The following is a 26,548-nucleotide window of genomic DNA, read 5'->3' on the forward strand; positions in this document are numbered from 1 at the left end:
TCGATCCCTGGTGCCAAAACATTTGGGGACCAATGCCCTATAACATGATTCTTCTTCAGGAATGTTTTAGATATTCTTGCCCTTTTAGGAGTCCATTTAGAAGCATCCCCTCACATTTGGAAAAGTGGAACACCTTGTTGAATGAGCTAAAGTGGTTAAAATGATTATCATAAAGGTAGAAACCAGTAAGTGCTCCATATACACCATGGAATACTATGCAGCCATAAAAAAAGAATGAGTTAATGTCCTTTGCAGGGACATGGATGAAGCTGGAAACCATAATTCTCAGCAAACTAACACAGAAACAGAAAATCAAACACCACATGTTCTCACTCATAAGTGGGAGTTGAACAATGAGAACACATGGACACAAGGAGGGGAACATCACACACCGAGGCCTGTCAGGGAGTGGGGGACAAGGGGGAGAGAGAGCATTAGGACAAATACCAAATGCATGCAGGGCTTAAAGCCTAGATGACAGGTTGATGGGTGCAGCAAACCACCATGACACATGTATACCTGTGTAACAAACCTGCATGCTCTGTACATGTATCCCAGAACTTATAATAATAATAAAATAGAAAACAGTAAGTACTCAATAAATGTTACTAACATCTATTTCTTCATTCATTCTTCAACCAATACCCACTGAGTGCCTATTTGGGTACTTGGCTTAGTACCTGGGTGATGAAATAATCTACAGCAAACCCTCATGGCATGAGTTTATAACAAACCTGCACATGTATTCCTGAACCTAAAATAAAAGTTAAAAAAACAGAATCTGCACAAGTCTAAGCTACTTCCTTGAGGAAAAGACTCGAGCTGAGATCTCGAGGAGTAGAAGTTGCAGGGGTAAAGAGGCCAAAGAAGAGTGTCGCAGATGAGAGCGGCACGTGCAAAGGCCCTGTGGTGGGAGGAGCCTGGTAGCTCTGAGAAACTCCACAAAGGCACGGTGGTGGCTGGAATGCAGAGATGTGGGGGCACATTGAAAACCTTGTTAAAGTGCTTAAAATGATTATCATAAAGGTAGAAACTAATAAGTGCTAAATAAATGTTATTCTCGTCCGTTTCTTCATTGATTCTTCAATCAATACCTATTGAGTGCCTGTTTCACTCCTGGAACTGGGCAGAGTAGGGATAAAAGTAAGACAGATTCCCTGCCCCTAGAAGCTCTCACTCGGGGGGGATTGTAATAGTTTGAGAGTAGAGCAATGGTGATTATTATGGGTTGAATGAGAACCCCCCAAATTCATATGCTGAAATCCTAATCCTCAGTACTTTAGAGAATGTGACCTTATTTGGAAACTGGGTCATTGCAAATGCAATTTTTTTTTAAGCGATAGGGTCTCACTCTGTTGTCCAGGCTGGAGTGTGGTGGCACAGTCATAGCTCACTACAGCCTCCAACTCCTGGGCTTTCAAGTAATCCTGTTGCCTCAGCCTCTGGAGAAGCTGAGACCGCAGGCGTGTGTGACCACACCTAGCTATTTTTTTTATTTTTTATTTTATTTCATGTAGAGATTGGGGGGTGGGGGGCAGACTCCCTGTGTTTTCCAGGCTGGTCTCAAACTCCTGACTTTAAGCAGTCCTCCCATCTCTGCCTCCCAAAGTGCTGTGACTGCAGGTGTGAGCTACCATGCCCGGCCAAATGTAATTAGTTATTTTAAGAGTAGATCACACTGGAGTAGGGTGGGCCCCTAATGGAATGTGACTGGTGTCTATGAAAACGGGAAACTTGGAGACAGCCACGCACACAGGGAGAATGTCATGTGAAGATGATGCTGGGGTGATGTTTCTGCAAGGCAAAGCGTGCCGGAGATTGCGGGCCACCCACCAGAAGCTAGGAGAGAAACAGAGCAGATTCTCACTCACAGCGCCCAGAGGGACCCGACCCTGCCGAAGCCTTGACCTCGGACTTCCAGCCTTCCTGGGGACTTCCTAGAGAATGCCCTGTCCTTCCTCCCTCTTCCTTCCCCTCCTTCTCACGTGGGGAGTGCTCTGAGTGTCGTCCCTACTCACCTCCCCTCCGGGCCTGCAGTTCCCTCCTCTCCTGTCTCCGCAGGACCCAGCAGAGTCCCCAAGGCTCCACTTACCCCTGCAACCACCAGGTGTCAGCAAAGCGTCATCCTTGGGGCTCCCGACCGGGTGGCCTGAGCTGCGCAGGCCCTGTAGGATCCTTGGGTTTCAGGGGAACTAGTTCTTGGTGTTGGAGAGCCGGACTCAGCAGCCAGACTAGTCCCTGGGAAGTGGGCTGGAGCCTGGCAGAAACAGGTAGGAAGCCACAGGGCAGCCCTAAGAGAGGCAGTGGAAACAGCCCCAAGTCAGGTAGTGGAGCCAGAGACCCCTGGAGTCAGGCAGGACTAGAGTCAAGTCCCAGATCTCCTACTCATTGACCCTGTGACGGCAGGCAAATGACCTTACCTCTCTGAGACTCTTTTTCCTCATCTGACCAAGGGCCATACAGGGGTTTTTATTCCACTGGTAATTCTCAGACACCTGGTCACCGACCTGACACGAAGTAGTTGCTCAGTAAATGACAGCCTAGTTGCCTTTTCGCTCTTCATTCATTCACTGAATAGTGATTGGGGAATCTCTCCCATGCTGCCACTGCTCCATGTACCAGAGACACAAAGCAAAGGAGCCTGCCTGTCAAGCCTACCTTGTCACCTGTTGCCAGGAACTCCTGCTCCCTCCTAGGGCAGCCCCTGGTTAGTGGAGCTGAGAGAACCCAAGATGCTGAGCTGTAGGGGGGGCACGAGAACCGGGAGGGAGGTTTTATGAAAATCAGGTACAGGTGCAGCCCTAGGCCAGGTCAGCTCAGAGGGGATGGTGGGGTGGTGGGGTGGTGGGGTGGTGGGGTGGTGGGGTGGGAGGGCGGGGCAGGCAGGTGAAACCAGAGGAAATTGGAGATACAGCAGGAGGGAGGGGGAAAAGGTAAAACCTCTCGCCGCCTCCTCAACGCTTACAAAGGTCTGAAGCTTGCTCATCAAAGCTAATAATTTTAAACCCAAACTCAGACATCAGCCAATACTAAATGTTTGCAAGGATTAGGGAACAAAAACTCTGAAGCGCTTCTGCAGTGATGTAAATTGGTGCCATCACTTTGCAAAAATTAGAATTTGACAGATTCTAGTAATGTTGAACATGCAGAAATCTGGAGACCCAGCTATTTCTTCCCTGGGTGTTTACCCTGGAAAATCTCTCCCACATCTGTACCAGGAGATAGGTTCAGGATGCTCAGAGCAGCTTTGTCTGCGCTAGCAAAAAACTGGAAATAACCTACATGTCCATGAGAAGGGGAATGAGTAAATAATCAGCATGCAATAATATCATCATGCAACAGACAAAAGGGATACACAAGACCTTACATATTCAACATGGGCATATCTCAGAAACATTCCCGGAGGTAAAACAAAACAAACAAAAAAAACAGGCAAGTTACAGAACAATATTTGATGTTTATAAGAATTTTCTAAAACACACATTTTCTGTAGTGAGGGATCAGTTTTTGTATTTTACCTTTTTTGATACCTTATGTACTGAAAAGTTAGTAGAATATAATAAAAATGAATTACCAGAAATGAAAATGAAAAATACAACAATTATCCCTAATTTGAAATTTTTATATTAACAGTTAAAACAGACTGTCAAATTATTAAAAGTCTTTTTCTTTTAAGAGACGGGGCAGGGGGGGTCTCACTGTGTTGCCCAGGCTGGTCTTGAACCCCTGGCCTCAAGAGATCTTCCTGCCTCAGCCTCCGAAAGTGCTGGGATTACAGGGGTGAGTCCACCATGCCCAGCCAAAAGTTTCTAAAGTCTTAGTCTCTCTTTAGTCTCTCTCTCTCTCTCTTTTTTTTTTTTTTTTTTTTTTTTTTTGAGACAGTTTCACTGTTGTTGCCCAGGCTGGAGTGCAGTGGCACGATCTCGGCTCACCACAACCTCCGCCTCCCGAGTTCAAGCGATTCTCCTGACTCAGCATGTAATCCCAGCTAATTTTGTATTTTCAGTGGAGATGGGGTTTCTTCATGTTGGTCAGGCTGGTCTTGAACTCCCGACCTCAGGTGATCTGCCTGCCTCAGCCTCCCAAAGTGCAGGGATTACAGGCGCGAGCCACCATGCCCGGCCTCTAACGTCTTATTCTCAATTTCTGTGTTTATCTCATCGCAGATTGGTAACAAACAATTAACACCAACCAGACTTTGAGTAGGTGTTGGCAAACTTTTTCTGTAAAGAACTAGGTAGTAAATATTTCACATTTTGAGGGGCAATATGGTCTCTGGCAACTACTCAACCCTGCTGGCATCACGTAGAAGCAGCAGTAGGTAAATGAATGGGTGTGGCTGTACCTCTGTAAAACTTTATGAACGCTGAAATCTGAATTTCATTGTCATGTATTACACAGACGTTTTTATTACTTTTTACATTTTAAAATATATTTATTGATATTTTGGGGTAGATGTGATATTTTGATACACGTACACAATATATAATGATCAAATCAGGGTAATCAGGATACCCATCCCCTCAAACACTTATCTTTTATCTTTTCTTTATATTGGGGACATTACCCAACACAATTTTCCTCTTCTGGGTATTTTGAAATCTATAAGACGTTATTGTTAACTATAATTTCCCTGCTGTACTATTGAATACAAGAACTTTTTTTTTTTTTTTTTTTTTTTTTGAGGCAAGGTCTCACTCTGTCGCCCAGGCTGGAGTGCAGTAGCGTAATCTTGGCTCACTGCAACCTCCGCCTCCCGGGCCCAAGCAATCCTCCCACCTCCGCCTCCTGAGTAGCTGGGATTACAGGCACGTGCCACCACGCCTGGCTAATTTTTGTATTTTTTGTAGAGACAGCATCTTGCCATATTGCCCAGGCTGGTCTCAAACTCCTGAGCTCAAGTGATCCACCTGCCTCTGCCTCCCAAAGTGCTGAGATTACAGGCATGAGCCACCATGCCCGGCCTGAATACGAGAACTTATTTCTTCTATCTGAGTGTATTTCTGTACCATTATCCAACTTCTCTTTCATCCTTCCCTCCCCACCTTCCCTTCCCAGCCTCTGGTAATCACCAATCTACTCTCTACCTCTGTGAGATCCACTTTTTAAACTCCCACATATGAGTGAGAACACGCGAGTTTCTTTCTTTGATTTTTCCCCAACCATTTAAAAATGTAAAAACTATTTGTACCTTGTGGGTTTTATAAAATGAAGTATTGGCCAGGTTTGTCCTACAAGCCATGGCTTGCTGACCTTTCCTTCAGCTTATCCAGCAATAGACATAAATCAGCGTAATGTTTGTTTCTTTTTTCAGGAAGATTTAACATAGCTGCTATCCAATTTTCTTTTTTAAACAAAACGCTAATGATTTTGATATATGAGTTACATAATTTTTTTGAAGTATGCACATAGAAAAAAGACTGGAAAACATGCCAGATTATTAAAAAATGTTGAGTTTGTGGTATGGGCCATTTAGGCAATTGTTGCCATATGCTTTGTGCTTTTCTGTATTTTTTTTTAAATTTCCAGGAAGTTTCTCTTTTCATCATCATGAGTCCTCGAAGGGTGCTGTGTTCTGTCCCTCTCACTCCTGACTGGCAATGACTCTAAAAAATGCCCCACCTGTGAGGAGGCCTTGGAAAGTAGAAGTGGAGATGTGGTCACTGCTCTCGGGAGAAGCTGAAAACACAGTCATCCGCCCTAGGAGAGGGGTTTTCTGCACTTCCTTGGCCATCGCTGGCCTCTGGGGTGTTTCAAGCTTTTCTGGAAAACAGGATCATTCTGTGGAGTGAGTCTCAGGACCTTGACACGGGAGGAACAAAACTTTTCTTGCTTTTTTGGTGCACCCTGGCTTGAAATAAGAAAACCACTAGGGGTGAGTCTTCAAAGCAAAGACAACCCAGGTGAGCGGAGTGGTGGGGAGGGTTTAAAAAAGACACAGGTGGAGAGGAGCTCTTTCTGTCTATCAGATAAGATCTCATCCAGTGGGGAGAACCATGCATGCTCAGGATAGGATGCCTGCCTCAGAATCCCCTGGAATATGGATTTCCACTCCACCCATCTTCTGCTACAGCAATGGAATTGGTTTCTATGAAGGTGGGACTGAGGTGCTGGGCAGGTTGACCATCACCTCCCAAGTGATGAAGCAGCTGGCTGGGGATGTGGATGGGAAGGAGCTCAGAGGCTGCCCCAAGCTCCTCCCAGCACGAAGCTGAAAACCAGACCCTTCTGCCCCTAAGAGGCTGTCGAGGGCTTCCTGGCTCCCCTTGTGAGAAAACAGACTCAGTGAAGCAGGGCTCATATTAGTGAATCCCCAAAGGTATTCCCAGCTGCCCTGAAGCTGCGGTTCTCAGTGGGTGAGCCACAAACCAGCATCACTGGCATCACCTGGGATCTTCTTAGAAATGCAAGTTCTGATCAGGAGCTGTGGCTCAGGCCTATAATCCCAACACTTTGGGAAACTGAGGTGGGAGGATCGCTTGAGGCCGGGGATTCGAGACCAGTCTGGACAACAATGGTAAGACCCCATCTCTATAAAAAATAAAAAATTAGCTGGGCGTGGTGGTGCACAACTGTAGTCCTAGCTACTCAGGAGGCTGAGGTGGGAGGATCACTTGAGCCTAGGAGTTCAAGGCTGCAGTGAGCTATGATCACGCCATTGCACTCCAGCCTGGGCAAAAGAGTGAGAACGGGTCTCAATAAATAAATAAAAAGAAATGCAAGTTCTCAGTCCTACCCTAGACCTACTGAATCACAATTTGGGAGGGAGGGGTGTCCCAACTGTAAACCCAAGTTTGAGAACCATTGCTTTGCCAAGATAGGGTCTTGCTATGTTGTCCAGGCTGATCTTGAACTCCTGGGCTCAAGTGATCCTCCTGCCTCAGCCTCCCAAAGTGCTGGGATTATAGGTGTGAGCCGTTGCACCTGGCTACCATTGCCTTTGGGTTTTGTATTTCTTTAAATTGTTCACCTTTCTGCATCTTTCTTTCATGAAAATAGGTGGGTGATATGTTCATTTTCCAAGACCAGTTTATAGTTAATGCTGTTTCTTCATAAAGTTATTATTCTTTTTTTCACTAAAGAAGGCAACTTTGAGTGGATTGGGCATAAATTTTGTTTCTCTCCATTCATCCAGGAATTAGGAAACATCAACCAGGTGGCTCACGCTGCCATTTCCTGAGATAGCAGTTTCTGTCCAAAAGATTGGTCCACATATTGGCCAAATCCTCCTTTTCTTCCAGGCGTACTTTATATTCATCATTATTATATATTCAGGAGGCAAACTATATTCTTCTTTTTAGAGATAGGGTCTCACTCTTGCCCAGGTTGGAGAGCAGTGGTGCCATCACAGCTCACTGAGCCCTGATCTCCTGAGCTCAAGTGATCCTCCTGGCTGAGCCTCCCATGTAGCTGGGACTACGGGTGTGCACCATCATGCCCGGATAATTTTTTATTTTTATTTTTTGTAGAGGTGGGGTCTCGCTATGTTGCCCAGACTGGTCTCAAACTCCTGGGCTCAGCTCAAGCAATCTTCCCGTCTCAGTCTCCCAAAGCACTGTGATTATAGGTATGAGCCACGGCCCCCAGCCTTCAATTTTTCTTTAATGTTGGTTTCCCTGTTAGAATGAAAGCTCAGTGAAGCACATCTTGTTCACCATTGCGTCACCACCACCGCGTACCATGACAGGCTCACAGGAGGCATTTATTAAGTGATTGCTGGCTGATGTCCTCACGCTTCCACCTATGACCGCCTGTGGCTTATTCCCATTTTCTAGGGGAGCCCCTGAGGCTCAGAAAGGGGCAGATGATTTGCTCAAGGCCATGCTGGTGGAAAATGAAAAAGCCGGGTTTGAACCCAGGGCTCTATCCCACCCAGGGTGGTCAACCTTTCTGGCTTTTCTTGCATCACAGCATTCGAAAACCTCCTCCACCCATGCTGGAGGCCTCTCTCCTGGCTGCCCATGGTCACTGCACAGCCCTGTGCACGGAGCCTGTCTCTGGTGCTGGGCTGGAGGGAGGTGAAGTTTTTGAAGCTTCCAGTACTGGAAATGGTGGTGGTGGGCAGGGCACCCTGACCCTGGCTTTAAAAATAGGAAGCCTGAAATAGCTCTTTCTGGGCCTCCCCTTTGCTGTGGCCTTTGAAGCCCCCTGCATGTACAGGGCTGAGAGTCCTGGCGTCCTGTGGCTGCCCCGGACAGGCTCTGCAGGGAATCCGGGCTGGAAGCCAGGCCCAAGTCAGAGCCGAAGACCACCACAATAGCGGCTTCCTAAAACCAAATGTTTGCTCCCCATCTCGAGCAGGGGAGTTAATTGGTGATGGCCGCGGGCATCTGGGAGCCTTGGCAGGGCAGTCCTGAAGGAGATCCCAAAAGAAGGGTGTATGAGTTCTTCATGCAGCTCTCCTGAACTTCCATCACCCATGTGAGCTAATGAATTTCTGTTAAATTCACACACTTCTCAGCAATCCCCTGATCCAGGTCTGCATCCTCTCTTGTTCACACAACCCCAGCAGCCTTCTCACAGGTCTGTCTACACTCCCTCTGTCCCCTTACAAATCCCACACAGAAGTCAGAGGGATCTCAAAATGCAAATCTGATCATGAGACTCTCCTGCTTAAGCCTGCCGTGGCTCCCCTTCACCCTCTGAATACAAATCCTAATTACTGACTGAAAAGACCTGTGTGGACCAGCCCTTGCTTTGTCTCTTCAGCTTCCTACCATGTATATAAACTTTTTTTTTCTGTCCTGTATACCCTTGATGAGTCCTCCAGCCACAGGACTCTGGCACATGCTGTTTTCTCTTCCTGAAACATATTTTCCCCCAGTTTGCCTAATTATCCCCATTATTATTATTATTATTATTATTATTAGAGACAGAATCTTGCTCTGTCATCCAGGCTGGAGTGCAGTGGCATGATCTTGGCTCACTGCAACCTCCACCTCCCAGGTTCAAGTGATTCTCTTGTCTCAACCTCCCAAGTAGCTGGGATTACAGGTGCACACCACCATGCCAGGCTATTTTTGTTTTAGTAGAGGCAGAGTTTCACCATGTTGGCCAGGCTGGTCTCAAACTCCTGACAGATCAAGTGATCTGCCTGCCTCGGCCTCCCAAACTGCTGGGATTACAGGCGTGAGCCACCACACCTGACGTAATTATCCCCCTTATGCAGGCTTCAAATCTCAGCCCAGCATCCTCCCCGGCTTCAGTGGCCAGGCCAATCTTCTGATGCGCAATTTTCTGCTTTGCTCACCTCTCTTTGGAAGCCCTAATCACACACGTTGCTCTATATGTACTTGTTTAGTTATTTGATTTCATTTCCTTCTCTTTTCCTAGGCTCTATGAGGGCAAGGGCCAGGCCTGATTTTGCATTCAGTATATCCACAGAGCACAGTATATAGTTGAGGCTTGATAGGTATTTATTGAATGAATGAAAGATCAAATGAATGAATGAGTAGTCAAACCCAGAGACTAGGACTTGACCAACAGGAAAGACTCCTTAGAATTAGTCACGTCCAAGCACGAGGCCATGGAGACACCTGTCATGCTAATGAAAAGCAAGCACTCGGTAAAAAGCTTGTCTTGTTTTCTCAACATGTGCCAATTTCTCTATCTGAAAACAACTCATTGTTCAGGCACAAATGCTTCGCCCTCCTCGAGTTAGTGGCCACCCCCATTCCTCCCTTCCAGAGCACAGACTCCAGAATCTGTTACAATAACTCTTCAGAACTGCGTGTCTTAACCAACCTCGTCTCAACATTCTCATCTGGAAACAGAGTGCATGTGGCTTGCTTGGCAGGACATGTGGCCTACAAAGTAATGAATCCATAGCCTGGTGCCCAGCTGCTGCATAAAAACATAATTTCTCCATTTTTAAACTTGTAATGCTTCCTCCTACTTTGGGTACTACCAGAACGCTCCAACCATCTCAGTCTAGAGAGTGTAAAGAAAAGTATCCAATAAATGCTTTCATTCTAGGCAGGGCTACTCATTCTCAACTTCACCATTTTTTTTTTTTTTTTTTGCGACAGGGTCTCACATCACCCAGGCTGGGGTACAGTGGCACCATCGGGGTTCACTGCAGCCTCAACCTCCCTGGGCTCAGGTGATCCTCCTGCCTCAGCCTCCTAAGTCTCTGAGACCACAGATGCACCGCCACACCTCGCTAACTTTTTTATTTTTTGTAGAGATGGTGTTTCTCCATGTTTCCCAGGCTCATCTTGAATACCTGAGCTCAAGCGATCTGCCCTCCTCAGCCTCGCAATCAACTTCACTCCTCTTGATGTGTGGTGGCGGCTGCCCTGTGCACTGCCAGATATTAACTGCACCCCCGGCCTCTACCAGCCAGTTGGCCAGTAGCAACCCCCAACACGTGATGACCAAAAATGTATCCAAACATTGCCAAGTGTCTTCTGGGAGCAAAATCAACCCAGGTTGAAAACTGTAGGGAATTAGAGATATTCATACTAGGGATAAGGACATTTCCAAAGAGGATAGTGGATGGGGTCACTAATGGGATTTCCAGCAGGATTGCAGACAGGGAGGTGAAAATTTAGGACAAATCATGCAAAGTAGGTGTCTGCCTCCACCTTCTACATGAGACGGACTCAGATAAACCATCAGGGATGAAGGGGATCAAGTCTCCCATTTTATAGATGGGGAAGTAGAGGTCCACAGGGAAGAACTTTGTTATTGGGCAAGCAGTGAGACCTGGGTGCCTAAAACACACCCGTAGAAATGCATATGCATGTAATATGTGCATATGTATTAGATAAATATTTGACATGTATTATATGTAGCAACTCTACTAGAAATGGAACTCTTTTAGAAATGTAGAACTCTTGAGGCCAAGACTTCGAGACCAGCCTGGCCAATGTGGTAAAACCCTGGCTCTACAAAAAATACAAAAATTAGCTGGGCATGGTGGTGTGCACCTGTAGCCCAGCTACTCGGGAGGCTGAGGCACAAGAATCTCTTGAACCTGGGAGGCAGAGGTTGCAGTGAGCTGAGATCGCACCTCTGCACTCCAGCCTGGGTGACAGAGCAAAATCCTGTGTCAAAAAAAAAAAAAGGATATGTGGTCACAAATAGGAAAGGAATTTTATTTAGATTTTTTTTTCTGTGTACCCATGTGTGAGCACCCATACACTCACATACACACATGTACACACAGACATAGGTGGATCCTAACCTTCTTGCTTCCTATTGTTAGTTCAGGGAGGAGAAAGCGGGGGGAATTTGGGGTGCATTTACTACCTGCAATCTTTTGGCTTTGGGAACTCAGGAGGAGGAGGAGGCAGGACAGAAAGAGCAGATGGAACAGGTACCCTTTTGGTTAGCCAGAGGGGACATTTGTGAACTAAGTGGGAAGAAAAGTGTCATTTTGTCCTTTTGTCTTATGAAGCTATTTTGGTGGCATTCATTTGGTTTTGAATGAAAGAAGCTGAATTTTACCACTGATTGTACATGTGAGTTGTTAGTGAACAACAACAACCATAATAAGTCTGGGAACTGCGGGAAAGTACGATGGGGCCATGGAAAATGGCCCACCCTTCCTTCATCCAGAGGTGGCTGATGCCAATCTCCTGGCAAGGCCTGTCGGGCTTCTCCTAGGATGCACTGTGTGCATAGTGGTGAGGACTCCGGGCATCAGACCGACAAGGCTGGCAGGGGGTGAGGGCCTTTTCCAGAACAAGGGGTCACACATGCAAAATTATCAAGGTGAGAAAAACTACTGGGCAAGAGGGAATGGAGGTGGCTCTGCATGCAACCGTGGCTTCTACAGGTTGTGGGAACAAGAATGGTGGCAAGTGAGGCTGGCAAGGCAGCAGGGCCCAGGCTGTGGAGGTAAATGTTGACCCTGGAAAGGAGTGTGGGCTTGCTTCTGAGGGCACTGGGGAGCCATGGGAGAATTCTAAGGAAGAGAGTCACCTGGCACAATTGGCCCTGGGGAACATTCCCTCTGTCTTGTGTGAGGAGTTGGGGAAAGAGGGAAAAGGCTGGAAGCAGTTCCCTTTGGTTGAGTGACAGAGGCCAACCACCTGCGCTGTCCAGGCGGGGGCATGCCGAGGACGGGGCAGGATTTCCCTGTGCACCCATTCCTTGTAAGGGGGACCTGTGATCAGAGCAGTCTTGGTGTGCCATGTGGTCCCATCTTTTGCACCTTTCCTTTCTTTTGACACAGAGTCATGCTCTGTCACCCAGGCCGGAGTGCAGTGGTGCCATTTCAGCTCACTGCAGCCTCTTCCTCCTGGATTCAAGCAATTCTCGTGCCTCAGCCTCCGAGTAGCTGGCTTTACAGGTGTGTGCCTGTAAATTTTTTGTATTTTTAGTAGAGAAGGGATTTCGCCATGTTAGTAATGGCTGGTCTTGAACTCCTGGCCTCAAGCAGTCCTTGCCTCAGCCTCCCAGAGTGCTGGGATCACAGGTGTGAGCCATAGGGCTCAGCTTATACTTTTCAAAGCACATTTGTCCATTTCTTGTTTCAGAGATTCTTTTGATCAGAAACAAAATGTTACATATACAGTGGAAGCCTGCTGGATACTTCCCTGACACCATTCCCTTTTCTCCTCCTACTTTAATTTTTGTATCTTTTTTTTTTTACTTTAACTACATGTGCCTAACCACAAACAATATATAGTATTGTTTCCACACTTATCGTAAATGTTAAACTCTATGATTCATTTAGCAAATTGCAATTTTCCCTTCAACATTATGTTTCCAAGGCCAGGCCAGGTGGCTCACGCCTGTAATTCCAGCACTTTGGGAGGCTGAGGTGGGCGGATCACTTGAGGTCAGGAGTTCGAGACCAGCCTGGCCAACATGGTGAAACCCTGTCTCTACTAAAAATACAAAAATTAGCTGGGCTTGGTGGTGGGCGCCTGTAATCCCAGCTACTCAGGAGGCTGAGGCAGGAGAATCCCTTGAACCCAGGAGGTGGAGGTTGCAGTGAGCTGAGATCATGCCACTGCACTCCAGCCTGGGCAACAGAGTGAGACTGTCTCAAAAACAAAAACAAAAACATTATGTTTCCAAGACTTATTTACAGTTGACTCTTGAACAGTGAGGGAGGGAGGGGCACTGACTCCTTTCTGCAGTCAAAAATCCACCTGTAACTTTTGACTCCCCCAAAACTTAACTTCCATTGAACAGAAGACTCGCCAACACTGTCAACAGTGCAACAACACAGATTTTGTATGTTGTAGGTATTCTATATTGTATTCTTGCAATAAAGTAAGCTAGAGAAAAGAAAAAGTTATTAAGAAAATCAGAAGGAGGAGAATATATATTTACTATCCATTAAGTGGAAGTGGATCATCATCAAGGTCTTCCTTCTGGTCATCTTTATATTGAGTAGGCAGAGGAGGAAGAAAAGAGGAGGCTTTGGTATGCTGTCTCAGGAGTGGCAGAGATGGAAGAAAATCCAGGAATAAGTGGACCCATACAGTTCGAACCCATGTTTGAAGGGTCAACTGTGTATTGCCACATATAGTAGATTTAGATCATTCATCTTAGCTGGTGTGCAGAGTTTCACTGCATAGGTATAATGCAAGTTATTAATCCAGTCTCTCTTTGTTGTTGTTGTTGTTGTTGTTGTTGTTTTGAGACGGAGTCTCATTGTGTTGCCCAGGCTATAGTGGCGCAATCTCAGCTCACTGCAACCTCTGCCCCCTGGGTTCAAGTGATTCTCTTGCCTCAGCCTCCTGAGTAGCTGGGATTACAGGTGCCCACCACCACACCCAGCTAATTTTTGTATTTTTAGTAGAGACAAGTTTCACCATCTTGGCCAGGCTGTCCTTGAACTCCTGACCTCGTGATCCACCCGCCTCCCACTCCCGTTTTGATGGACACTTGCGTTGCTTACAGTGGCTGCTGCTGTACACCATGCTGCCGTGATTAGCCCATGCGCATCCGGAGCCATGTTACTTCACCTCTCCTTGAGGGGCCTTGTGACCGTGCCGAGAGCAAGAACTCTGCAACTGGGCTGACTGGGTTCAGATTCCAAATCTGTAATTTACGGGCTGAGCAACTGAGCAAGTTACTTATGGACACTGTTTTTTCATCCAGAAAAATGGAGATAATAGCAGTACTTCCTTTAGAGGTTGTTGTGGAGATTAACCTATTAGCATCTGTGAAGCGCTTAGTACTATGAGGTGTTTAACATAATTATTATGCAGTTAAAACTTGAGCATGGGGATGTGCTCACTTATTTGTGGGAGCTAAAAATTAAAACAATTGAATTTATGGAGACAGTAGAAGGATGGTTACCAGCGACTAGGAAGGGTAGGTGGGGGGGTGGGGTTAGGGGAGAAAGAGGGGATAGTTAATGGGTACAAAAAAATAGAATGAATAAGATCTAGTATTTGGTAGCACAACAGGGTGGCTATAGTCAACAATAATTTAATTGTACATTTAAAAATAACTAAAATAATATAATTGGATTGTTTGAAACACAAAGGATAATTGCTTGAGGGGATGGATATTCAATTTACCCCGATATGATTATTATGCATTGCATGCCTCTATCAAAATAGATCATATGCCCCATAAATATATACACCTACTATGTATCCACAAAAAATTAAAAATGGAAAAACATTGAGCATGGGAGGTGTGAGTGGAGCTGTCCCAGCCTCGTCTCCCAGGCTGTGCAACTTTGAACAGGTCACTGCACTGCTCCAGGTCTCACCTTCTACATCCATGAAATGGCAGTGTCGTAAGGATGACATGAGATGATGTGTAGCCTATAACAGACACTCGACTAGGATTCATTTTTCTTGTCCCACTTTTCCTCACCCTTGTGAGGTCATTCAGGCACATGTCATTCAGGCACCTTCTTCAACAGATAAGGATACTGTGGCTCGGAGAGGTGGAGAGACTTTCTGCAGGTCACCCAGTGTGTCAGAGGTGAATAGACTCTGCAGGCAATGTCCCTGGGGTGGGTCCCAGTGGTTGTGGTTGCCACACCTTGGAGCTAGCCCAGTTCCTCCTGCAGACCCCATTACACAGCCCCCGTCCCTGACCTCCAATCCTACCCTCCTCACTCAGCCTCCAAGCTTGGCCACCCACTGTGTTCTTGTGATGAGATGGAACAGACACAGTCATCCACGTGGCCTCTTAGAAACAGCCACCAAATGCTCCCGTATCATAGCAACCACAGAATCAAAACAAGCTCTTAATGAAAGATCAAAAAAGACAGGGAGCTGGAAAGCCCACTCCCCGAACCAGCCAGCCCTCTGAAGATTCCTACTGCTGGGGTTTCAGTTCAGGGAGTTTATTTGATTTGCATCTTCAACCTCCCTGCTCCACATTGTTAACTTCTAGCAGACTGTGGCTGGGAGCCAAGAAGCGGGTTTTAAATACACAAAAGGAAACAGAGCATGGCGAGGTCTGGAGGACAGAAGCCATCAGAGAGTGGGTGTTCCGGGGGGTGGCGATCATAGAGGCACTGCACCATGCCTGGAGCCCTGCACCATGCCTGCAGCCAGGGAATGACTTTTGCTTGGCCCTTGAAGTTTCTGGAGGCTGAACTTAAGTGCTGCAGTCCCTTGTACCCACTGCTCAGCCTTTAGTTGGCTTCTTGCAGTGAAATCCCAAAAGGGAAAGCCGGGAAGGCCCTTAAAGACCACTTGATCCAGTGGTTTCCAGACTTTTTTTTTTTTTTTTTTTTTTTTTTTGAGATGGAGTTTAGCTCTCGTTGCCCAGGCTGGAGTGCAATGGTGTAATCTTGGTTCACCACAACCTCCGCCTCCCAGGTTCAAGCGATTCTCCTGTCTCAGCCTCCCAAGTAGCTAGGATTACAGGCATGCGCCACCACGCCCTGCTAATTTTGTATTTTTAGTAGAGACGGACGGGGTTTCACCATGTTGGTCAAGCTGGTCTCGAACTCCTGACCTCAGGTGATCTGCCCCTATTAGCCTCCCAAAGTGCTGGGATTATAGTCATGAGCCACTGCACCTGGCCTCAAACTTTTTTTTTAAGCAAAGAAATTGTTTCCTGGATAACCTCACATAAAGCATCCCAGTATGTAAAGCAGATAACAGTGTTGGAAGTGACAACCTGGAATTCCGTCCATGGGGACTCTTCTCCTTGTCCTCCCACACACAGAAACCCTTCAGCTTACGCTTCCAACGTCAGTGTCCAAAGAAACTTCAGACAAATCCAGCCCCTTCATTCACAGATGGAGACATTATTGTTAGTCGTAGTCAATGTTAGCTAACTACCAGTACTTACACTTTAAACATGCCTGGCGTAGGAGAATGATTTTATATGTCTGATAGTATCAAATTCCCACAACTACCTGATAAACTAAGTATTATAATGACCCCCATTTTGCAGGTGAGTAAACAGAAGTCTAGAGAGGTACAATCACTTCCCAAAGTCACCCAGCTGGTAAGTGGTGAAGGCAGAATTCAGAGCCCAATGTGGCTGACTCTATAGCCTGTGCCATTCACCCCTACATGGGTTGCCCAGGGAGGTTAGAGACTGTCCCACAGTCTCATAGGAACTGAGCCAGGACAATGAGGTGGCCTGGTGTGGAGGGAAGCTCACGGGTGTGTGGGGCTGGAGCTCTGGGTCCAAGATGTTCATCAGCCGCCTGTCCTGGCTGTTTGGTAAGAGACTGAGGGTGAGTGGTCAATGAGCATGAGAGGAGGAAGGGAGCCTTGGGAGACCACACTGGAGAACCTGGAACTAGGGAGCTATAGCAGGTGTCTGAGCTAGAGAATTAATCCTACCCTTGGCTGCACATCAATATTGGGAAAATAGGCCCAGATGTGTCATTCCTAATAATCACAATGGGGCAGGATGGTGCTCAAAGCACTTTACTGGCATGATCTTAATCATCACAAAGTCTCTATGAGAGAGGTGATGTCATGATACCCATTTTACAGATGAGGTCGCTGGGGGCTCAGGGAAGTGAAGTGCTTTGTCCAGGGTCTCGTGGCTGATGAGTGGGGGAGCTGACACTTGAAGCCAAGACTGGCTGACTTTCAAGCCCACATGCCTCTGTTAGTTAAGTGTGGTGATGGTAATGCTGTGTAACAAACAATCCCCCAAATCTCTGTGCTGTAGGACAGTAAGTGTTGATTTAGCTCGCATGTCTAATGTGGGTTGGCTGAGCCAGGCTGGGCTCAGCTGGGCAGCTGTGTGCTCATCCATGTGCCTCTCATCCTCTCCTGGGATCAGTGGACTAGCCTTGGCATATTCCCCTCCTGCTCATGGCAGGAGTGCAAGGGGGTGAGCAGAAACACACAAAGTCTCTTGAGGCCTAGACTCAGGACCACACAGGGTCACTCCTGCCTCATTCTGTTGACCTAGCAAGTCACAGGGCCAAACCCAGTGTCAATAGGTGCGAAATGGTACTCTGTTCTTTTAATGGGAGGAACTGCAAAGTCGCTTGGTAAGGGTGAGAATACAAAGAAGGGTAAAGAATTGGAGGCAAGTTTTGCATTATATCATATTGTCTGTGCTGGTTTAAAATATGTTCGCACAGTCTTTGATAATTCCTTCAAAAGATGGAGCCTAATTCTACATCTCTTGAGTGTGGGCTAGCCTTACTGACTCCCTTTTAATTAATAGAACAAAGTGGAAGTGATGGTGTGCAACTTCCAAGGCAAGGTCATAAAAGACATTGTGGCTCCCTCCTGGCTCTCTTGAGGATCACCCACTCTAGGGAAGCCAGCTGCCATGTTGTGGGGATACACAAGCAGCCCAATGGAGAGACCCATGTGGTGAGGACCTGTGATCTCCAGCCAGCAGCTGTGTGAGTGGCCCATCTTGGAAGCAGCTCCTCCAGCCCCAGTTCAGTCTTCAGATGAGACTGCAGCTGCAGCTGACATCCTGACTGCAACCTGATGAGAGACCCAGAGTCAGAACTGCTCAGACTAAAGTTGCTCCTGAATTTCTGACCCACAGGAACTGTGAGACAACAACTGTTTATTGTTTTAAGTTGCCAAGTTCTGGGGTAAAGTTGCTTGCAGCAATAGATATGAATGCTGTGTCTAAATATTCTGCCAACTCACTGCTGCCATAGCAAGGCCCATCATAACAAGCGAGGCTTGGATGGAAGCAGCTTTGTCTTCTCCCCAGAGAACCAGCAAAATCCCAACAATTTACCAAGATTAGAGAACCAAAAATACCCATGGAAACTATAGTTGTTAAGAAACATCTGTTTTTGAGCTGCCTAAATTGGGTAGTTCTCAAAAGGAATAAAAATGTATCAGAGGATGGGGACAGCTGGGTGGGGACTGATGCCAACTGCCTGGCAGGCTCAGCTGGTCACTTGGGTTCCTTCTCAGAGCTGAGGCAGGGAGAAAGATCCAAATGAAGATCTGATGGGGCAGATTAGACAGAGCTGCCTGTAGCAAGGCACTGAGGGCTGTGTCCAGCTGCAGGGGTGGTACTTAAGCTTACTGCACCCCTACTATGTGCCAGGTGCAGGGGGGGCACCTGCATGTGAGGACCAGGGATTGGGGTGTTGGAAGATTTTGGCTTTTGGCCAGGACTAAAGGGTGAGAGGTAGTATGGAGAAGGAATTAAGGCCCTGTGGAGAGGCCTGGGCTTAAATCCTGGCATTGATGTTTACCAGCTTTGAGACTTGTACCTGGCCAATCACTTAAACACTCTGGGCCAGTTTCCTCAACTGTAAAACGGGCATAGTCACAGTGCCTACTTGACCCATCCTTGTGGTCCTCTCAGGCTTGCTTTATAGGACTCTTCCTGGACTCCTCAGGTTTTATCAATCCTGGTGCCCTTCCATTGTATCACATCCCTGGATCACAGTGATGGGTTCAGGAATAGACACATGACCCAAGGGAGGCCAATCAGGTGAATATAGGGAGATGTTCTTTCTTTCTTAAGGTGGCTACATTTAGGACATGAGCCAGGGTTGCCAGTGTCACCCATCACATGTACCATATGAATAACTCTTGTCTAAGACCTGGCAAGAGATAGTGGAGCCTAATGACATTGTTAAAGATCCTGGATCAAGCCATACCTGAAGCGTATCCAGAATTCCAGCTGAGTATCTGTACTAGTCAATGTTCTCCAAATAATATACACAGGCATAACTCAGAGATCTTGTAGGTTTGGTTGCAGGCCACCTCAATAAAACAAATATTGCAATGAAGTGAGTCATAGGAATTTTTGATTTCCCAGTGCACATAAAAGTTACACTATACTGTAGTGTATTAAGTGTGCAATACCGTTGTGCCTAAAAACCGCTGTACATACCTTAATTAAAAATACTTAATTGCTAGCAATCATCTGAGCCTTCTGCAAATTGTAATCTTTTTGCTCGTGGAGGGTCATGCCTCGATGTTTATGGCTGCTGACTCATCAGGGTGGTGGTTGCTGAAGGTTGGGGTGGCTGTGGCAGTTTCTTAAAATATGACAACAATAAAGTTGGCCACATTGATGGACTCTTTCGTTAAAGATTTTGCGGAAGCATATGATACTGTTTGATAGCACTTTATGCACAGTAGAACTTCTTTCAAAATTGGAGTTAATCCTCTCCAACCCTGCTGCTGCTTTAGCTATTAAGTGTATGAAATATTCTAAACGTGACCAGGCGCAGTGGCTCATGCCTGTAATCTCAGCACTTTGGGAGGCCGAGGTGGGTGGATCACCTGAGGTCAGGAGTTTGAGACCGGTCTGACTAATATGGTGAAACCCTATCTCTACTAAAAATACAAAAATTACCTGGGTGTGATGGTGGGCGTCTGTAGTCCCAGCTACTTGGGAGGCTGAGGCAAGAGAATCACTTGAACCCGGGAGGCGGAGGTTGTAGTGAGCCAAGATTGTGCCACTGCATTCCAGTCTGAGCCAAAGAGTGAGACTCCACTTCAAATATATATATATGTGTATATATATATATATGTGTGTGTGTGTGTGTGTGTGTGTGTATATATGTGTGTGTATATATATATATTCTAAATGTTTGTTGTCATATCAACGATGTTCACAGCATCTTCACCAGCAGTAGATTCCACCTCAAAATACACTTTCTTTGTTCATCTATAAGAAGCAGTTTCCCATTCATTTAAGTTGTTTTTTTTCAAAGAGTTAAAATCTCACTTTGGCACCTAGACTGGAGTGCAGTGGTGTGATCATTGCTCACTACAGCCTCAAATTCCTGGGCTCAGGTGATCCTCCTGCCTCAGCCTCCCAAGTAGCTTGGGACTACATGTGTGCACCACCACACCCAGCTTAAAGTTGTATGAGATTGCAGCAATTCAAGAACCAGCAGGCTGGATACTCAAGAAAAGCTCATGTTTTTGTTTGATTTGGAAGACAGGAGAAGATCAGTGTCCCAGCTCAATGCCAGTAGTCAGGAAAATTTCCCTCTAACTTGTAGGAGTATGAGCCTTTTGTTCTATTCAGGCCTTTAATGGATTGGATGAGAGCCACCCATATCAGGGAAGAAAATTTACTCAGTCTACCAATTCATGTGTTAATCTTATCCAAAAACACCCTCACAGACACACCCAGAATAATGTTTGACCAAATATCTGGGCACCCTGTGGCTCAGTCAAGTTGACACATAAAGTTAACCATCACAGTGTCCCAAGTTATATGATCTAATACCATCCCCTATTTTTTTTTTTTTTTTTTAGATGGAGTCTTGGTCTGTTGCCAGGCTGGAGTGCGGTGGTGCGATCTCTGCTCACTGCAACCTCTGCCTCCTGGGTTCAAGTGATTCTCCTGCCTCAGCCTCCCAAGCAGGTGGGACTACAGGGGCATGCCACCACACCCAGCTAATTTTTGTACTTTTTTAGTAGAGATGGGGTTTCACCATGTTGGCCAGGATGGTCTTGATCTCTTGACTTCATGATCCACCCACCTCGGCCTCCCAAAGTGCTGGGATTACAGGTGTGAACCACCACACCTGGCTACCTTCCCTTATTTGTTTTAAACACATTTTGTTTGATAGAACTTGCTCACAACCAACAGTTTGAATGATAGAAATGCTTATTTCATAGGGATAGTGAAACAACAAATGATCTCTCTCATAGCACAATGCCTGAGGGGGACAGTGGGTGCTCAAAAATAATAATCATTGATGCATGTTATAGAGAAATATGGGAACAGGATTTCCCCATTTTGCTCCCACTTCTCCCCACAATGCTGACACATAAAATTAACCATCAGTGTCTAAGTTATGTGTTCTAATATCTTCTCCTATTTGTTTTAAACATTTAAAAACACGTTTAAAGAGAAATAATAATCATTGATGGATGTTATAGAGAAATATCATTGGAGAAGTCAGAAAACAGGCAGACATTTCTTCTGCTTACACTACATCACGTCCTCTCTCTCTCTCTTTTTTTTTTTTTTTTTTTTTTTTTTGAGGCAGAGTCTTGCTCTGCCGCCCAGGCTGGAGTGCAGTGGCGTTATCTCGGCTCACTGCAAGCTCCGCCTCCTGGGTTCACGCCATTCTCCTACCTCAGCCTCCCGAGTAGCTGGAACTACAGGCGCCTGCCACCACGCCCGGCCAATTTTTTGTATTTTTAGTAGAGACGGGGTTTCACCGTTAGCCAGGATGGTCTCAATCTCCTGACCTCCATCATGTCCTCTCTTTATCAGGGGTACCCAGTGGTTTTAGGCAGATGGGACAGACCCTGCAATCCACAGACAAACTCTGTGTTCTAAGATGTTTGGCACAATTATTCATAAGCTCAAAGGTGAGGAACCTGTAGAATTCTTCCTTAAGGCTATCGTCTGGTACATAATCTAATTTTGATGTCTAAAGCTTAACATCACTTCTGTCTTTCTCTTTGCATTTTCTGTAATAAATTCTAATCTCACCCAGACTAATGGATGCCTAGGGTGGTAGAGATAAAAATCTGTACTCAGGAAAGCAAAATGAAATACACATTAAAAACTTTTAAACTAGGTATCCCTGCTATATATCTTTTGAAGCATGGTGGATGTATTGATTTTGACCACTAGCGTCCCTTCCTTGATGAAACCATTCCTCCCTCACTCCCCAGAGGCTGTTAATCACTGTTGTCTGCCCTCCTCACCACAGCCGAGGGCCTATGACCAGGCTGAGCCAATCCTGGCACCCATGTCAATGTCCTCTTGGGCTCAGTGATTGGTCCTGAGGTGAACATGTGACCCAAGCAGAGCCAATCCAAATCCTTAGTTGGATTTCTATATGGATGCTGAGGGAGAGCCACAGATAGATAGATAGATAGATAGATAGACAGACAGACAGACAGACAGATAGACAGACAGACAGACAGACAGACCGACCGACCGACCGACCTTATGGATTACAAGCTGTAAGGATGAAGCTTGGGACTGCCTGCGACCATTCTTTGTACCTAGTAGAGGGAGTAACACACGAAAGAGAGATGGAGAGAGAACTGAGTGCCAGCCACATGGGTCAATAGCACGTGAGAACCTGGATCTAACTACATTTTCCGTATCTTGCTTAAATTCATTTGAGCTAAAACAATGATCTCTGGCTGTTCCACACTCCTGAAATTCACTTAAAAATGATGAAGAAAGCTACAGACCTGTTTGTGCAAAAGAGTTCCAGCTTGGGCCATGCTAGGCTGAGCGTCTCCATGCCAGATGGCCAAGATTCCCACTACCCTTTTGTATTCTGGAAGTCTGTCCTGGTGCCCCAACCTGCAGATCTTGGATGGAGAGGACTGGGATAGGATACCCAAATCCTGACTCTCTGAGCCTCAGTATTCTTCTTTATCAACTGTAGATAACAGTCCCTACCTCAAAGGACAGTAAGAAAATTAAATAAGATTAATTTTGTTAGTTAACAAATTAATGGGCTGGCACAGAGGAAGTGCCCCATCAGCAGGAGCTGTCTAGCCCCAATACTCAAAGTTCCCAGCCTGCTGCTCCCTCTCCTGCCTGACCCAGTTTTTCATCTAAATTTGGCCATTGGCCCAGGCCCTGGCCTATTTTAGGTACACCTCTTTTTGTTGCAGGAAAAAAGAGACCCAAACAAGCTACCTTAAAACAAGGGGTTTATTGTAAGAATGAATGGGTGCAGGAACATGGAGGGGGTGGAGGCAGGGAAACCCTCAGGACTGAAGCTGTTTCGATGTGAGAATTCTTTTTTTTCTTCTTCTCCTTCAGAAGGAATCATTTCACCTGTCACATATCCTTGCAGAAAGGGCCTTTTGCCAGGCCTGGATGTAAACAAACCTCAGAGAGGTATTGTCAAAGGCTAAGTCTCTCCTGCATTGGTAGAGAGAGAATGGATTTTGTTGTTGTTGCTGATAATTTTGGTTCGAGTTTTAACAGCTCTCAGGCCCGTAAGGTCTGCAGTGAGAAAGGAAGTGAGCAGGAACGTCAGAATGGAGGGATGTGTGAAGTGACTGTTATTTATTATCCAAAGCAAGATACTTAGAGAATGAAAGAGGCACTCTGAAGCATTACACAAGGACAATAGACATGAAAACAGTCCAGGGAAACCAGGACATAGGGTCACCTTAAGAGTACAAGGGTCTGGGAAGGAAGGGATGGGGAAAGTGGGTCTCAGACTGAAAAGAGGTCCAAGAGTGTGGCTGCTGTCCAGGAAGTGCCAGATTCATAAGTGGAGGGCTGGACGGCTGGGAAGGAAGCACCTGGGTACCCAGAGATAATTTTATATTGCCTGCCCAGTAGGTGGACAACCTTCAGGTATGGCTTGATCCAGGGGCTCAAATGTCAACAGGATCCTGTTTCTCTCTCTCTCTGTGCTCATGGAACACATCTGTGCTCATCCATCTGCAACAAAGGCCAATGGCAGCCCACAGCCTACACAGAGGGAGACCCAGGCCCTTCCACTCATCTTCTCAGACTTCCACTCTCCAATGTTTGAAGCCATAGGAGACCTCTATACACTGGCAGGTCATGGAGAGAAACTCCCCAGATACTTAGAGTGGGAAAGTGGGACTGAAGATGAGCATCCCCGTACCATCCTGGATCAGTGTGGGCACCCTCCCTGTGACACGCAAAGCTCTTCATATCACATCTGTACACTCAGAACTTGATACATGCTGTGAGTCTTCCCTGACCTCCCCCACTTCCTCCAGGTCTCTGCTTTCTAGTGACTGTACCTCTCCTTGACTCTTTCCTTTGTCTTCCTGACTGACTCCTAGCCCTGACCCTTATCTCAAAGCTTAGCAATGCTGAGACAACCTTTTCCACTCCCCAGGTAGGCCCCAGAATGCTCTTACCCCCAGGCGATCATGGGCCCCTCCGTATGATAGACATATGTGGCTCTTCTCATCCAGCTTATTACCTCTCCCTTTTCTGTGGCAACAATGCCCCAGTATTGCTAGAGTGGGAACCCCCCTCACTCACATTCATTCTCTATGCTTTCAAGGAAGCCATCTCCACCCTGGATATGAGTAGTGGAACATGGGACCTAAACTAAGCCAACCAGCGCATCCTGTCTCTCTGGCCACTGACTAGTCTAAGTATGGGTCCATCAGAGTCTGTGCATGGCCTGAAGTCCTAAGAAGAGCCTGCGGATTCTTTTCTCAGGCTCTTGGAGGGATGAAGATGGAATACAGAGCTGTCAATGCCATTTTTGTTGAGGGATCTGCACATGTTGTCAAATCCAAGGAAGTCATGTTGAGAAGTGGAGAAACAGGATCTTGGTGATATCAGTGAAGCCCCTGGATCAAGCCATACCTGAAGGTCTGCCCTTGGGCTATTCAAACACAGAAGCCAATAAATTCCCTTTTCTCAGGCCAGGTTCTCTGCTACTTGCAATTGACAGAGCTCTAACTGAAGATTAGGACCCTTGGCCAAGAGGATGCTCAAACCGAAGGGATAAACAAATTACATAGCTGCTCACACAAAGGTCTGAGCCCTGCCCTCCCGTAGGGTAAATTTCCAGGGTCTACTTAAAGCTATTGACCCACATCCTCCTATCCACTAACCCATGCTCTCTTACACAATCTAGTCCTGGCAATATTATGAAGTAGGTTAAGTCTGTTTCTGAAGCTCCAATGTCCCACCTGACTGCCTTCTGTGCAGCCCCCAGCCCAAAAAGTGGGTCTACACAGCCTAGTTCATGCATATCTAGGTTCCCTGGAGCTTACTTGCTCCCCACCTCCCTCTGCTCAGGGTCCCAAATCCCACTGCTGTCTCCAAGACCCTGCAAAACCCAGCCCCTGACCTCCCTATGCTTGTCCTGCACTGTATGCTTCTCACTCTGGGTGCCAGCGACGTGGGTGACTTCCCGGGTCCTTGACTCAGCAAGCTCTTTCCCATGTTGGGACCTTTGCAGATGCTGGTTCCTCTGGCCAAGAATCCCTTTTCCATATTTGCACCTAGTTATCTTCTAATCCTCCTTTAAGTCTCAGGTGAAATGTCACTCCCCCAGGAAGTCCTTTGTAGCCTTTAATCCAGATCAAGCCAACCCATTTTACATTATCATAGCACCTTGTGGCCTGTCTCTTGGAACTATAATTCTGTGCTTAGTTGCTCTTTGGGGGCTGTCACAAAACCTGGGACATAGAAGGTTCTCAGAAACATCTGGATGAGTGACTGTAGCAGACACAAGCCCCACCAGCAGGCAGCACAGAAAGGGAACAAAGATCAAAAGGGAGGTGGTGACTTGCCCAGGGTCACACAGCAAATCTATGGCAGTGTAGACACCTGAGTCCAGACTCTTTGGTGCTCTTATGAGCCCAGAGGTGGCCGCCCATCCCTTTACTCACAGGTGCTTTTTCTGTTTACATCCAGAAGATCTTTTCTGAAACTCTGTGGCTGCCCTGCTGATGGAAGGCCTGAGCAAGTGACAGAGATGTGAGCCCAGCAGAAGGCATGGCTGTCTTGGGGCCCAGCAAGGATGAGCTGGGTTAAAGTTTATCCCATTTCCTGAGTATCTGAGTCATCAGACCAAGAGCAGGTGCAAGGAGTGTGATTGTGTGAGTGAGACCCCTGTGTGTCAATGGCCCCAACATTGCTACAAGGCCCAGAACAAAAGAGGCAGAAGGCCCTGAATGCAGTAATTTCTCCTCCTGATGCTCCACCATGATCAGTGGCTACACTTGGGTTTCAATCGCAGCTCTGATGCTTGCCAGCTGTGTGACCTTAGGCACGTTACCTCACTACTCTGAGTCTGCTTGCTTCTTTGTGAAACATGAATATTAATAGTAGCAACCTCATTAGGTAGTAATGAGAATTAAATTAGAAGATAACACGTGCCTGTAACTGCTTTATCCAGAAAAGGTGCTCAAATTGCACCCCCTGGGCAATGGCTTAATATACCTACCCAAAAAGCCATTGTAATATTTATTGCTTTGTTTACTTATTGTCTGAACACCCCTCCAGAGTGTAAACTTGACAAGGGCAGATTTCTTCTTTTTTTTTTTTTTTTTTTTTGAGACAGAGTCTCGCTCTGTCACCCAGACTGGAGTGCAGTGGCGCGATCTCGGCTCACTGCAAGCTCTGCCTCCCGGGTTCACACCATTCTCCTGCCTCAGCCTCCCGAGTAGCTGGGACTACAGGTGCCCGCCACCACGCCCGGCTAATTTTTTGTATTTTTTTTCAGTAGAGACGGGGTTTCGCTGTGTTGGCCAGG

General features: G+C 46.5%; 1 protein-coding gene across 2 annotated transcripts in view; it reads left to right on the forward strand.

Annotated features, from left to right (window-relative positions):
- The window catches only part of GRK3 (G protein-coupled receptor kinase 3), a 274,428-nt gene that overhangs the window by 1,218 nt on the left and 246,662 nt on the right, over positions 1–26,548 (forward strand). Inside the window, exon 2 of one of the 2 annotated variants that reach the window (XM_063722815.1) lies at positions 5,530–6,517. The exons of the other annotated variant lie outside the window; for it this stretch is intronic. The gene's annotated coding sequence lies outside the window, so the exon portion shown is untranslated. The remainder of the gene's footprint in view (positions 1–5,529; positions 6,518–26,548) is intronic. 2 annotated transcript variants of the gene reach the window in all.

The sequence above is a fragment of the Pongo abelii genome, chromosome 23 (assembly GCF_028885655.2).
Source record: "Pongo abelii isolate AG06213 chromosome 23, NHGRI_mPonAbe1-v2.0_pri, whole genome shotgun sequence".
In the NCBI taxonomy this organism is placed as follows: domain Eukaryota; kingdom Metazoa; phylum Chordata; class Mammalia; order Primates; family Hominidae; genus Pongo; species Pongo abelii.